The following is a 15,316-nucleotide window of genomic DNA, read 5'->3' on the forward strand; positions in this document are numbered from 1 at the left end:
ACCTAAAGTTATAAATATTTGAGCAAGTAAAAACATCAGTCGTTTATCTAAAATAACTTAACATAAATAACTATAGTTATTTCTGATTAGAAATATCAAAAGCCAACAAGGTTATATATGAATTTAATATTCAAATGTGGCTTTAATATAACAGATTGGTTCAATAAGTTTCTATAAACTTGTTCATGGTCACATAATAATAAGTTTATCATAGTTTTATTCCAATCGAATTTGTGACCCATTTCATGGAGCAACTTATTATCAATAAGTTGACTTTTTAAAGTTTGTTCATGGTCACATAACGAAGTATACCTTAGTTTTGTTCCAATCGAATTTGTGACCAATGCCATGAAGTAAATAATAATAAAAACCCAGGACAATTTTAACAGCACTATCTAGTTCCAAACGAAGAGCTACTGGTATTAAACAACCGATAGAAATATTAACAATAAAAAGTACCCAGATGTATTTATTGGCAAACAAACATATTCATGATTACAAGTTTGTATTTGGGAGAATTGAAATCTATATCCGCCGAAAAGTATGGTGTTGTGCTAAACGGCTAAACCAAAAAACCGTCCTATAAAATAATGACTAAATTTTAATAGTTGTAAGTTGAGTAATTGATTTATTGAAATGAAATTATCTATGAAATGGTTTTAAAAACAATTTGTACAATTTCATACAATAATTGTTTTGTTTTAAATAACATTACCCACAAATACTACAAAATTAATAAAGAAAATGTCGGCAAGTATGGCGTCTTAAAAATAAAAACTGTCCTGGGTGAGGTTCAGACAAGAGAGCTATAGGGTTATAATCAATCAAGTCCACTCTTATACTTTACAAATCAAGTTGAGACTGTTTTCACTACAACCATTTGTGATGATTTTGTAAAATATCGTTCGAATGAATAAATGAGTGAGATCTATTTATTATTGTCCATAATTTTGTTGCTGATTGTTGTATTTGTTTATTCTTTATTTATCCATGTTGTTCCTATTCTTATTCTTTTGTGAAAATAACTTAAATATTTAAATAATGTACATTATAACAACTACTTATATATTTACGGAATGTATAAGGGCAAGACGAGTATATTATTTATTTCTAACTTAAAACTACTTGGGTTTCTTTTAACTTTATTTACATTATATTATATACACTGTAAATATGGCTGCAGTAAACGATAAATTACTATTGGTCTACACTATTTACATTAATCACTACACAGATTTATAGATTGTGTAAAAAGTACGCAATTAAAATATTTGCGAACAACATGCAGTACGCCACACGGAGCCACGATTAAAAAAGAAAGAAAAAGATTGGTTTTATCTAAAATTCAAGTTTATGTATTTTCGATAAGCATTCGAAGTTTAAAATGAGAAGAAAAAACCGAATATTCTAATTGATATAGCCATAGTTAGAGAAGCGCTGTCAACAAATAGATCAAAATTACATCCAATGTATACACATACATTGTTTTTATACATAAATATATTCAAACCAAATCTTTTGATTTCTTATAGAAGTTTAATAAGTTGTAGAAACGAAACGATAACTAATAGAACGTCACTACACGTATCATCGCTCACAGATTATTGATCACTGCTAAAAACAATATCAATTATTGTTCCTATGATTACTAAAATATAGTACATAACACCATAAAAATGAGAAGAGTTTATATATTTTGCAACCAGCTAATCATAGACAAATTTCTACACTTCAAGCATATATATATAAATACATATATATTTCAAAGAAATAGCCTCAACCTCTTACTCAAAAATGGTGTTAAGAATAAATTTTAAACCAAAATGAGTATCATTCATTCATTCATGTATATGTAATACAGTTTCATTGTCTGTACGTTCCAATTTGTTTAAGCGTTTACTATCATTAAGGAATCCCGGAGAATCGAACTCACTACCATCGTCTATTACTTCTAAATATTTATAATCATCATCACTATCAGTCTGTTTCACTGATCGGTACCCGTGATTCATTTCATCACCGGAATCACTTCGGTAAGCATTATTGTCTTCGTTCTTTAATGAATTTCTCCTATCGAAAATATTTTTTACATGCGTGAATTCATCTATAAATTTGTCTTTGACTGCACCAACTGAATCATACATTTTATCGCTTAATCTGTTACTTAACTCCTTTATTTTGTCGCCATGTATTTTCAATAGCGAAGGTCGTCTCTCAGGATCGAATTGTGGATCAGAACAATCGGATTCTAGATCGTTGAGCGGCGTTTCACAGGGCGTGTAGATTGTGTTTTTGTTTTTAATATCTTTAGTACAATACTGATTGCCGATGTCGATGTTTCTTTTCTGTCTGTTGTTGACGGATTTGAACATTATTTTGAAGGCGAGGTTGTAGATTGTGGCGAGGATGAGCCCGGCTCCGATGGCGAACAGTATGTACATGGCCGCCTGCTCGACGACGGGTAGTATGTTCAGATATAAGTTGAAGCGTTGTTCTAACGATGGAGTTAATGTGTACATTCTCTGTAAAGGAAAATTATGATAGTCAATAGTAATTAGTAATAGTAAACAAACTGATAGTCCATCTGATGGTACCTAAGTGTTGAACAATGTGTCGCCTATATACATGAGTATACTACAGATATTACGTCATCATATATAATATCTAGCTTATTTCTCAAAATCAAGACTGGGCCTTTAACATAGATAAAGATATAGATAAAATATATATATCGAAGTTAAAAATAGGAATTCAATTTATGATATTCAAATATTAAGTCTGTCATTACATATAGTAGTTTGTAATAGTTTTAATATACATTTGCACAGCATTTCCCCGAAGTTTAAAGAAGAAAAAGCCCAAAAAAAATTCACGTATAAAATTCACAATGCTTATTGACATTTAGAAGTGGTAAAAATATGAAACTTACAATATCAAACCATAACATTGGTAAATACATATTGGAGAATCTCTCCACGTTGTTGATTGACGATATATCTCCGAGTGCCAAGTTTATCTGCATTTTGGAGCTTACGTCTAATGGCAAGCCTGATTTCGGTTCGATCCAAAACCTAAAACAAAATTGTAGACATTAAAATTAGCATTAATTAAAAAAAAATTGTAATTATTAAAATGATTTCTTTTTTCCTAATTCCAAAGTACCTTGTGAAATTCTACATTTTAAAAAGTCTAATTAATAATGGAGCTTGTAATTTTATTTAAATAAAAAAAAGTCATTCATAATAATCTAATTACTTAATTTGATATTTTTTATTACATTGCCATATATATGATAGATTCAACGGAAAAAAAACACGATTATTATTTCTTTTAAGAAAATATAGAATCTAAATGGCCTTATCATTTGCATATCACACACATAGTAAATCCACAAAATTAAGTTGCAGTGGACAAAGATCAATTACTGCCAGCACTCGTTTATGAGAGTATGACTGATAAGTCACCATATCGTTTACAAACTATAAAAAAATTGCCGTCGCTGTCTATTTGCTGATATCTTTTAAACGATGCATCGGATTTAACTCATTTTTCAGTAATAAATAGACTGATACAAGAGGAAGGTTTATGTACTATATATAACACATTCGTGTTACAGCACAGAATAAGCCGATAAATTAAAAGATGTTATTCATCCGTGCAAAGCTGAGACGAGTCGCTATTTCTACTATAAATGAAGTGACTGCTAAAACAATGTTCTATCACTTACCTAGTTTTATGATCTTTTTCATTAGGAGTTAGGCCTTCGACTTTGCTGAAGAGGATATCGTCTCCCTGGTAGAAGTGAGGGTAGGACAGAGCGATGGGGAACCCATAGTAGCAGTCCGTGACATCAATGAGTCCAGCGGGAAGACATTTGCCTGGAATCATGTTCATTGTTAATTTATGTTTTATCAATGTACGAATAACATTTATTTACTGCGTAAAATTTAAAGCTTAGTTAATCCGATACAGTACAATACTGGTTATTGAATATAGCATTTCTTGTAGATACTTTAATATTTTAAAAGTTTTTTTAGAAATTGTGAGTTGGATATTTTAATGAAGGATTCCAAGGGGGCACTGGAATGTAATAGAAATCAAGAGGGTTATAGAACCAAGCTTATGTGTAGCGTCATTCACTCCCTCACATCAATTTCTTATATTTCTGCATTCATGTAACTAATCAACTTCGACAGAAGAACCAAATTAAAATATAAAAATGAAAACTGTGAGTTTCAAAACCAAATATTATAAAAGAAAAGATTACATTTTCACTGGTATTTTGAGAACAATGTTTACTTTTTTAAAGAATTACCTTTCCTGCAGTAGCATTTATTTTCTTCTATATATTTGCCATTATCCAGCATGTTTTCAGGGAACGTGTACATGTACGCATCGAGTCCATTCCTCACGCCTTCCTCCACTGGGATCTGAAATGAAGAATATACTTGAATAGCCTGCCTATATGAGAGAGTGCGGGAGGTAGTCTGGGACTCTTACCCACTAAAACCCCAAAACATTTGTATTTACTCACTAAACAATTACTTGAATGACGAGCGTGCAAATACATGTTCAGGATTTTCGTTTAATATTTCTATATAAATAAATAAGTTAATATAAAAATAAGTTTATTTACAATGCGTAGGGCATTGTTTAAAAAAGTAATTCAATTGAGTTTTCTTGTTCTTCTCGGTGATCTATTCTGGACAGTAGAGAAAAAAAAATTATAATATAAAAACTTGTACAATGCATAGCGAATAAATGATTTTTGAATTTGAATTTATTCATAAGTATAACAGTTTGTTTTCCATATACAATGCATTATGTATGTATTTCTATGAGTTACCCAGTATCCATAACCCAAGCACTACTTAGTTTGAGACTTAAAATGTGACTTGTAATGAGTTATTGTATTAATATCATTATTATAAACACTAGAAAAGTTCCCCTCTGTTCGATCCCCTATCCAATTAAGACAAGGATTGAAATTACGACGGCCTCCGCTAAGGTTAAAATCCTATCCGTCAGGCAGGAGTTGGCTTTCAGCCGCTTCATAAGTGCGTCCGCGGGTTAAGAGTGCTCTCTGCACTCGCCCCTTATCGTTTAGTGAAGCTGTAAAGGCCAGCTACAGCTAACAGCATTAGTAAAGTTCAATAAAAAAAGAAAATATGAAAACAATAAAAGACGTCAGCAAATTCATAAGACGAATGGAATATATAATATGTCAACTATATTGTTATTATATCTATTTACTGATGTGTGACTGATTGTGATTCATGTTATGTTATTACTAGGTACTTCATACATAATGATAATTAATGATAATTAGACAAACGAGATCTACCAGCTACAACCTGAGTTCAGTTTAACATAATATTTATTATTAGTACGTACCTGCGACATCTTACGCGTGTACATTTTGTATTTACAAATCTATTAGAGATAATTAAACGATGATAATTAATAAAACATCTATTACTTTGTTTGTAAACTAGCTGTACACGCGACTTTATCTGTGTGGAATTTCAGTTTATTTTTCTAAAATAAAGGTAGCCCACGTTACTCCTTATTATATGAGCTATCTGCCAATAAAAGTTCCGTCAAAAACGGTCTAGTCATTTCAGGGATTAGAATACCACATCCGGAACAAACAGACAGACAGACACAAATTGTAAATAAAATTATTTTTTGGTGTATGTACCGTACTTATATTCATATGCATGTAGTAACAAATGGTTATTTCAATATTACAAACATGCACTCTAATTTTATTTATATGTATAAATAATAATAGCTATGGATAATTCACACAGCGTCATATATTCTCAACTAATCAGGAAGCTAATATATTTGTTTTGTGAATATTATATACATTGACAGATTTTGACGGGACTTTTTTTGGTAGGTAGCCGATGTAATAAGGAGTAACTTAGGCTACTTTCATTTTAGAATAATTCTTTTATTTTGGAAAAATAAATTTTATTTCCACGCGGACGAAGTTCATAAAAAAAAAAAACAAAATAATGCATCATTCGAGAGGAATTGACATTTTAGTTCTCTGGAATGATGCATGATTCTTTTTATTATAAATGATAATATGTATGCCTTTTATTTTATAATTTTATAGCTACTACAGATAAGATAATATTACATAATACGTACATTCATATAGACTTTGTTCAAATTACACTTCGGTAATTTGTATGCTATTAAAATGTAGCGATTACTTGCTGAATAATCACGACCATTATGTGAAAGTTCTAGAACAATATTCCTATCTTGATTGTGTATAACATACACACAAGATTATATTATGATATACACTAAATACAGTGGATGTAGCATCAAATAATTAGATGATATTGCACAATTATAAAAGTATAGAATTACTGTTACGTATGCTTACCTTGAAATAACATTAATTATATTATAAACGCACCGCACAAATTGTTTGTTTACATTACAGACTTCATTCTTTTTTAATTATCGTGTGGAAAAATCTTTAAAAGATAGTCTACCCCCGATGGAAGGGTGTTAAGAGGGTGTGGGGGATTGTTATCAACTAAAAAACCATACGTTGTATCTACTAGAGCCATTTCCGGAGTCGACTAACTTAATTTGACTAATATATTTAGTTTTTTTTTTAATAAAATTAAATATAAATAAAAAATAGACAAAAGAGAAAAAAGGAAAGAAAAATAAAATTAAAAAACACATTGCATATTATTCGCGGAGCAATAAAGGGGAGGAAAAAAAATAGAACGAACCGATTAAAAAAATAATTGCAAAAAACGGCATGGACCTTTAGTCTATGGAAATAAGGGGTCTATGGAATAAAGAACTATAAAAAAAAATATTTTTATAGTGTTTTTTGGAATGGCAAAGCATGGGAAAGGTGGCGGTCTTCATATGACGCGACATGTGAGGTCCTATTCATGCGTTAGGCCATTTTATACCTGATGGCATGAGATAATCGTCTGGCCTGAAGTTGCTTTTTTAAGTTGACATAAAAATCTTTGATAGTGCTTCATACAGGTTTAAAGCCATATAGCTTAAAATCGTATTAATATTGTGAAGTCTAATGTTTGTTAGGATGGGTAAATGGATGGATAACAGGTTAATTAAAACTAAGATAAGCCGAGTTCGTGTCATGGGGGACAACTCATAGAAATTCTGAAATTTATTTTAAATACATATAAAAACACAACAAACCTAAAGAACAAACAATTGTACTCCTGAATACAAACTGAGCAATCCAATCTGCAACCAACGGAAGTAAAACGGTATGCTGAACACCTAAAACCTCGAGGCCGTCGAATGCATGTATTTTATTCTTTAATTTAAAAAGTACTGAACGGATTCGAATTAAATTGTTTGCAACCTACATATATACATTGCACTTACACTAAACACATTGTAAATTAATGTAAAATACTAGCTATTACGCGTGACTCAGTCTGCTGTAGTATAAAAAAAGACACGTAGCTAGTACATACCAGTAATGCACTGCGACACATGCTCTTCCTGAAGAACAGAATACTATCATTCCTGCCTACTCCTCCCATGAATTTTGTAGCGTCTGAGGCATTCTGCACGTTGGAGCAATGTTTTCCTTGCCATTGTGGAAGATCAGTAGAACCCCTGTAGGTATCGATGAGACCGGCGAAACGGATATCTGTTTCTCCTGTGTATACCGTCTCGAAATCTCCATCAAAATCGTACATCTGAAAGAAAAGAATATAAAATAAAGCATGCATAAAGATCGTCAACCTTTTTAGTCACTTAGTGGATGCGGTAATATGGAAATTATTGTCACTTAACGCTGATATACTATGTAGGTGCAGCATTTCCAGGATAGAGTGGGACCAATAAATTCATAATTAAGATGTATATTTTCTTGTCAGGTACTTTAGACCTATAGCACTGCGACCTATATACATCTGCTGTGCTCCCCCTTTAGCAAAGTTCGGTACCCATCAGTGATAAAAATTGAGGAATATTCTTAGAAGCGATGGTTTTTATCTCCTCAAGATAAACTGTATACATTTCAAAGGAGATATTAATTTACGCATGAGTGGGCTACAGCCACATGGGATGTGTAGTGGCATTTCTTTTTCAGCTTGGCAAAAGATATAATACTTTTAACGGTAATTTACTCTTTCATAGCATCTGGTCTATAGTTAGAATAAAGACTTACCCTATCAATAAGGCCCAGTTTATCAAAACTGATCCAGCCAGGCAAGAAAGTGCTGCCCAAGTCATCAGCCTGGACTCGTAGCCCATCATGAACTCGCGAGCTGTCATCTTCACCAGCGGCTGACTGTTTGTCAGCGTGATGATATTGTTTAGTCCTAAACGCGTCAAAAATCCTTTCGGGGCGACAACGTTAGCGATACTCTGAAAAAAATAGGCAAAATAAGCAATTTTTTCATGGATTATAATGATTTTATTAGATTTTAGGTAGATTTTTGTACAAAATCACTTGCGTGGGTAACTGCATTTAACGTATTTCGTTTGCCAAGCAGGTTCTTTTGTAAAATATATTTTTGGTAAGAGTGACATAATGGCGGCCCCGTGGTTTAGTGGTTTAACACACGCTTTATGACCATGTTAGCGGGTTCGATTCCTCGCCCGGTACAAACTTGTTTTTTCCTTGTACCTAGTAAGTTTGGTTTTGAAACATAATATTGTAACTTTGCCGTCAGGAGAGAAAGGGACTACTCATTGTGTCAACCAAGTAACATAAAGCCGAGTCAGGTTGATCTCCACGAGATTCCTCCTAGAATCTATAAGGTGATTCATAAAGAATTTATCACGATGGTGTAATAGATCTCTTCATGCTCCTATTATCCCGATTATCCTATCATCAATAAGCGCAAAGGGAACACCTTACCATTACCATACTCATCTATTAAAAAAAATACGATTGTAATTGCTGCTTCCTACCAAATTAGTATATATTTTTATCAAACGCGTTAAAATAATAACAAAGTTAGGTGACATTTGTTGTGATTATTGATGTTATTGCCGCATGGTGTTAAGTCCGCCAAATGTACTACATTTAACTTTAATGCATACAGTGTGCATTAAAGTTAAATAAATAAATAAATAAATGTTATATTGATATTCTTTCACGCAATGAGCCTAACCCTAAATTGATTTGAAAGGATTTGCTATCAAATGGCAAACCGCGCAGGTAGATACCTAAGTGGCCACAAAATGTCAAGAACGTACATTACATTAAAGTCTACACTTTTATGGATTATGTTAATAATTTTGCAATAGTTAATCTTAGTTTATCCGTTTTGTGCAAATCAAATGAACATAAATCTGGAGTTAATAATATTAGCAATAAACGTTTTTATGTGTGAATAATAAGACGTAATAGATATGATTGTAATTATAACAATAACCGGGTTACCTTGTATGTGTACATATTACCTAAACATATACCTATATTAGTATTTTTTTTTATGTAGACAATAATGGAATGGTGCACCCGCATGCGCTAATGGTTTATGCATCATTAAAAAAAGGATCGTCGAAATTCATTCAGTTATAGTTCGAACTAACAACGCCCGGGTTTCATTACAAATCTTTAATTTTCTCGGCTTATTTGTAGTGTAAATTATATTTATATTATACATATAAACCTTGATCTTGACTCACTCAACCTACTGCTGAAAACTACATTAAAATCCTTTGCGTAATTTAAAAGATATAAGCGCACAGACTATGGTCGAGAATTTGTTTAATACTATGTTCTTTACATATTGTAAAACATATATATTACATAGTATAAAAATATATGTCCGACGACCTCGGTGGTCTAGTGGTTTAGCACACCGCTTTACGTCCGATGGTCGCGGGTTCGATTCCTCGCACGGCACAAATATTTGTATTCATGAGTATAATTGTTTGTATCGGTCTGGGTGTTTTCTATGTATAATATGTATGTATTTACGAAAAAAAAATATATCTATGTATTTGTATGAGTTGTCTAGTGCTCACAACATAAGCTTTAGCTAGCTTTACTTGGGACTAGATGGCGCTGTATGAATTATCCTGAGATTAAAATTCGCTAAGAATTTTGCAAGCACTTCGCAATTTTAAACGGCTCATTAAAAAAAAAGCAGAGGCCTCTTTTTGTTTAATGAAATAGTTACTACAATAGCTGTTGTGTTTATTTTCGGTGTTTGCCATCACACGGTCTGTTTGAAGTAAAAACCGCCATACAAGTTTTTTTGGTGTCGGCCTTCTTCTGATTGTCAATATTATATCAGTCAATATAACACTTGGAAAAGGCTTAGAAATAACCTAAGAAAAAGTGTTGTATTTAGAAGTACGAAGGGAGATGAGTTTGTAATAAATTATTAAATTATTAAACCTTTTATGGTTTATCTTTACCTTTATCTATAGATAAATATAATCCTTAAAAGGTACCTAAAATTGTACTAAACTAATTGTAACTGTGTTCTGATGAATTGTTTGACATGATGCCTACGGCTACCTTTTACCATCGCACCGCTCGCCATCGACAGGGAATTCATCCCCACACGCTGGAACCTAAGTGGTCTCGTACAGTGCGGTTTTAGAGGAGCTTCCTCCCGCGTACACTTAGATTGTGGAATGAACTACCTGCCGAGGTTTTCTCGAGAGACTACAGCATGGGGGTTTTCAAGAAGGGTATATTAAGGTTTCTTAAGGGTCGGCAACGCGTATGTGACACCCCTGGTGTTTCAGGCGTCCATAGGCTACGGTAGCCGTTTACCATCAGATGGGCCGTATGCTTGTTTGCCACCTAAGTGGTATAAAAAAAAAAACCTAAAATGCAATAGTAAAATCGAGACGAGGCGAAAATTGTCTATTTATATATTCTTAAAGAGGATGATATGTTTTTAGAAAATTATTAAATTACTAAACCTTTTATGGTTTATCTTTATCTTTATCTATAGATAAATATAATCCATAAAAGGTACTTAAAATTGTACTAAACTAATTGTACCTAAAATGCAATAGTAAAATCCAGACGAGGCGAAAATTGTCTATTTATATATTCTTAACGAGGATGATATGTACTAAACCTTTTATGGGTTATCTTTATCTTTATCTATAGATAAACATAATCCATAAAAGGTTGTATAATAAAATAGTAAAATTACGAGACGAGGCGAAAACTGTTTATGTGTGTGTTATGTCAAGCAGAAGAAATTTTTACAGAATATTTTGTCAAATATAGCTAAAAAATTACGTTAAATATTTGTTGCGCAGTGATGGCTGGCTCGTCATACTCGTGAACGAGTGCTTTTTGTAGAAGCTAGTCTACTCAGTGCCACTCAGTACTACTGATTTAATCTTATTTCGTTACTTAATTAATTAATTATTTTGTTGATTATGTATTTAATATTTTGACTAATGAATTAGTGAATGTATACAAATGTTTCTACCGTGCGCGGAATCATCGGAAGTAAGGGATGCGCTTTTATACTACATAGATGGAAAACAAGCATACGGCCCATCTGATGGTAAACGATTTATAGCCTATGGACGCTTGAAACACCTGGAGAATCACGTGCGCGTTGCCGACCATTAAGAAACCTTAATGGACTCCTGAAACACTAGGGGTGTTTGGTAATACTCTTCTTAAACCCTCATATAGTTTCATGAGAAAACTTCGGCACGTAGTTCATTTTACAATCTGTAATGTAAGGGAGGAAGCTCCTCTGAAACCGCTACGCCGTTTAGACTATCGTCTATCTTATCTATCGATCTAAGAAAAGGTACGTGTATAAAGCTAATATGTATGTGCCATTATAAAGCTTCCAGAACATTCGTAATTGCTCATAGGTGTGTCCAATAAACTTTGGTTTTCACACACGTTGGGAAGTTTCGTAATGTCAGGAATGTTGCTAAAATGCATCGCTAGTGCACCGGCCGTTGGGCACGGTTATTGCGACACCCATGTTGGTATTTATTCAAATAGAAATACCTAATTCAATTAAGTACTTCCTTTCCTGAGGTATCCATAATGTATATAGCTGCTGCATATCCGAAAGTTCTAGAATTCTTTTAAAAAGGTCTTAAGTTACTTTCTGAATGCATTTTTTACATATCGTCTTGTGACTGTTGGAAACACCAATGAAAATTATTTTAAATGAAACCTTTTGGTGATTTATTTCGTAAATTTCAAATAGATAATTCGGTGTTCTAGAAAATACGATTGTTTTTATCTTCAATATTGGTTACACCACTAATTATATTTAAATTAATATAAAACGTATAATTAGGATTTAATTTACAATATTGATGTTTTTTAATGGTTTTTTTAGTATATTATTAATTTATGACATATTTTAAACATATTTATTTGTAAGTAAATAGTGAAATGTATATATATCAGAAAGACAATTATTTACAATACAGTATTATAGATCTGCGGATCATTATTATTTAAAAAATACCCTTAAACTCTTCATAATAAAGTATGAAATTGGTTGAAGCATACTCACCAGTAAGGCTATATGAGGTAAGTACAGGATGTCGGTTTCTTTATGTCCTTCCGACATCTCGGCCACCCAAGTGAGGGGATGTAGGGGTGTAACTGACATGGTGCCGTTGTCATTGAACCTAGTTATATTGTGCTCAAATCCTTCCCTGTAATAAAATACATAATATATATTTTTTTCAATCTACTCTAATGCTGTTCACCGGACGATAGGGGCGAGTGCAGATGGTACACCAAACCAAAGGAAGGACTTATGGAGCAGCTGAGCGCCAACTTCTGCCTGACTGATAGTCTGAGGGCACTGCTAGGGATTCGAACCACTGCTCATTTCGATTCCTAATTAAATTGGACGGCGTATAATAAATTTGTACGGTTAAATATTTGACTTTTTGTGCTTGAAACTGGTAGTTGTATAATTATATATTTTATATATATAAGATTTGGATAATTCAATAATATTCTGCGAAAGCTTTGAGTGACGGCCTCGGTGGTGTGTTGGTTTAGCACACACCTCACCTTCGTGGGTTCGATCCCCGTCCAAACAAACATTTGTATGCATTATCTATTTGTATTGAACTAAGTGTTTTTCATATATATTATGTATATATTTAAACCTATGTGTTAGTTGTTTTATATTCATAGTACAAGGTAAGCTTATTTTGGGACTGCATATGAACTAATGTTTAAATTAGGTTTAATTTAAACATTAGACTGTATTTTATAAATTAGACGTTTACTATTATTATTATTATATACATATTTATAATAATATATATAAATTATACGTTTCGAAGTCCCAATATTAATTATAATACTATACCAATATTTCGCAAATAAATTATTTCATTTCATTTCATTTCAATGGTTTAATTAACATTTGCAACGCACTTTTGTACAGAAGTGTAGATATCATATAATAATAATAAAAGTAACATAACATAACATACCCAAGAATATCGGTAACCCAAATAAAATAAATATGTATATTGATTTGAAAACTAATTACTATTTTTTTTCAGTCGAGTTAACATATGACTTTGAAAAAGGGCGAGCACAATAGATCTATGCAGGTCGCAATGCTACAGGTGCTACAAACATCTGACAATAGCCCAAACAACCTAATAAAAAAAAAAAACATTTGACCTACTTGTATACATAGGGGCCAACTTCTTTGACTTTTATCTTATTGTCTATGCCCGCCATGTATTCTTCTGCGTTTGTGACGTTGAAGAGAAACACCCGGCAGAATAGTTCCACTTCTGGAGTCCGCCACATCTCCAAGATTTCGCCGCCATCTTGAAAAACGACTTTCTGCAAAAGACACAAGCCATTATCATCTTTGTTATATATATTTATCTTCTTTATATATATACATAGATAACCTCGGTGGTCTAGCGGTCAAGCACACCGCTTTAAGACCGATGGTCGCGGGTACGATTCTTCGCACGGCACAAACATTTGTATTGATGAGTATGATTGTTTGTATCGGTCTGGGTGTTTTCTATGTATAATATGTATGTATTTACAAACAAAATATCTATGTATATGTATCAGTTGTCTAGTACCCATAACACAAGCTTTAGCTAGCTTAACTTGGGTCTAGATGGCGCTGTGTGAATTGTCCTGAGATTAAAATAAGAATTCATTTATTGCCAGAACAAAAGAAATAGATACACATACATTTGAGTTCGTACACTGTTAGAAAACAAAACTATAAAGAAACGAGTCTCTTAAACTGCATATAAAACAGAAACAGTAGTACCTCACACAGCATAAAAGCTTTACGAGGTAAAATCGATCTGTATGTTCGTTATTGTATCACGTAAAAAGAATTGGAGATGCTGAAATTATCACAAAATATGTTGCTGTTCCTATCAAAGCTAAAGAAAGTTGTGAATCTAATATGCAATATAAATAATTAATTTTGTATTTTTTTGTCATACGTCAAATATAAGATTATTTATTAATTCGATGAAAAAAAAAATAGATAGCGTCGTATGTTAATTTAATTGCCATACATGTATATATACAAGTATAAAACACCGCTTACTTGTAGTGGACTGTTGACGTAAATACTTTTTATACGAAGAGAACGGCAAACGTGTTTACTGATACACTTATATTATAATGAATATTAATGACAAATAAAAATAAATTACATTAAATACATTTAAAGTAATACTCGTACTTTAACTAAATAATCATATAAATATCGATACAACTCGAATCACAATTACTATTAAGAAACTCAGTAATTAACTCAATAAATAAAATCAATAATTACCTGATTGAAGAAAAAGTCGTAAGGGTGTGCGAAGAAGATAAAACAGCCTGTTCCCAGCGCAAAAAAACCAAGCATAAGTAGCAGGAACAGACCTGGAACAAATATAGATTATATTAAAAAAAAAATAGTTTTGAAAAGATAACATTTTTCGATGAGGTTCAGCTCCAAATTAGTAGTATAACAGAGAGCCTAAGACCGCTAGACCAACGGGTCTAGCGGTCTACACCGCTTTACCTCTGATTGTCGCGAGGTCGATTCCTCGTAAGGTACAAACATTTGTATTCGAGTATGTTCTGGATGTGTTCTATGTATATATATGTATTTACAAAAATATATATGTACAAGCTGTACTCGTGACTTAGTCCTCGTGACGTGTAGACTTTTTTTCTAAAATAAAAGTAGCCTAAGTTACTCCTTATTACATGAGTTACCTGCCAAAAAAAATCGGTCCAGCCATTTCAGAGATTAGCCGACAGACAGACAGACAAAAGTAGTAAAAATTATATTTTGGTGTATATATCGTATTT

General features: G+C 32.4%; 1 pseudogene; it reads right to left on the reverse strand.

Moving 5' to 3' along the window:
- Positions 1-1,427: 1,427 nt before the first annotated feature.
- Positions 1,428-14,881, reverse strand: LOC131842323 (scavenger receptor class B member 1-like; annotated as a pseudogene).
- Positions 14,882-15,316: the final 435 nt, after the last annotated feature.

Source organism: Achroia grisella, unplaced genomic scaffold (genome assembly GCF_030625045.1).
Source record: "Achroia grisella isolate CSIRO2021 unplaced genomic scaffold, CSIRO_AGI_Agris_v1 utg2156, whole genome shotgun sequence".
Lineage (NCBI taxonomy): Eukaryota > Metazoa > Arthropoda > Insecta > Lepidoptera > Pyralidae > Achroia > Achroia grisella.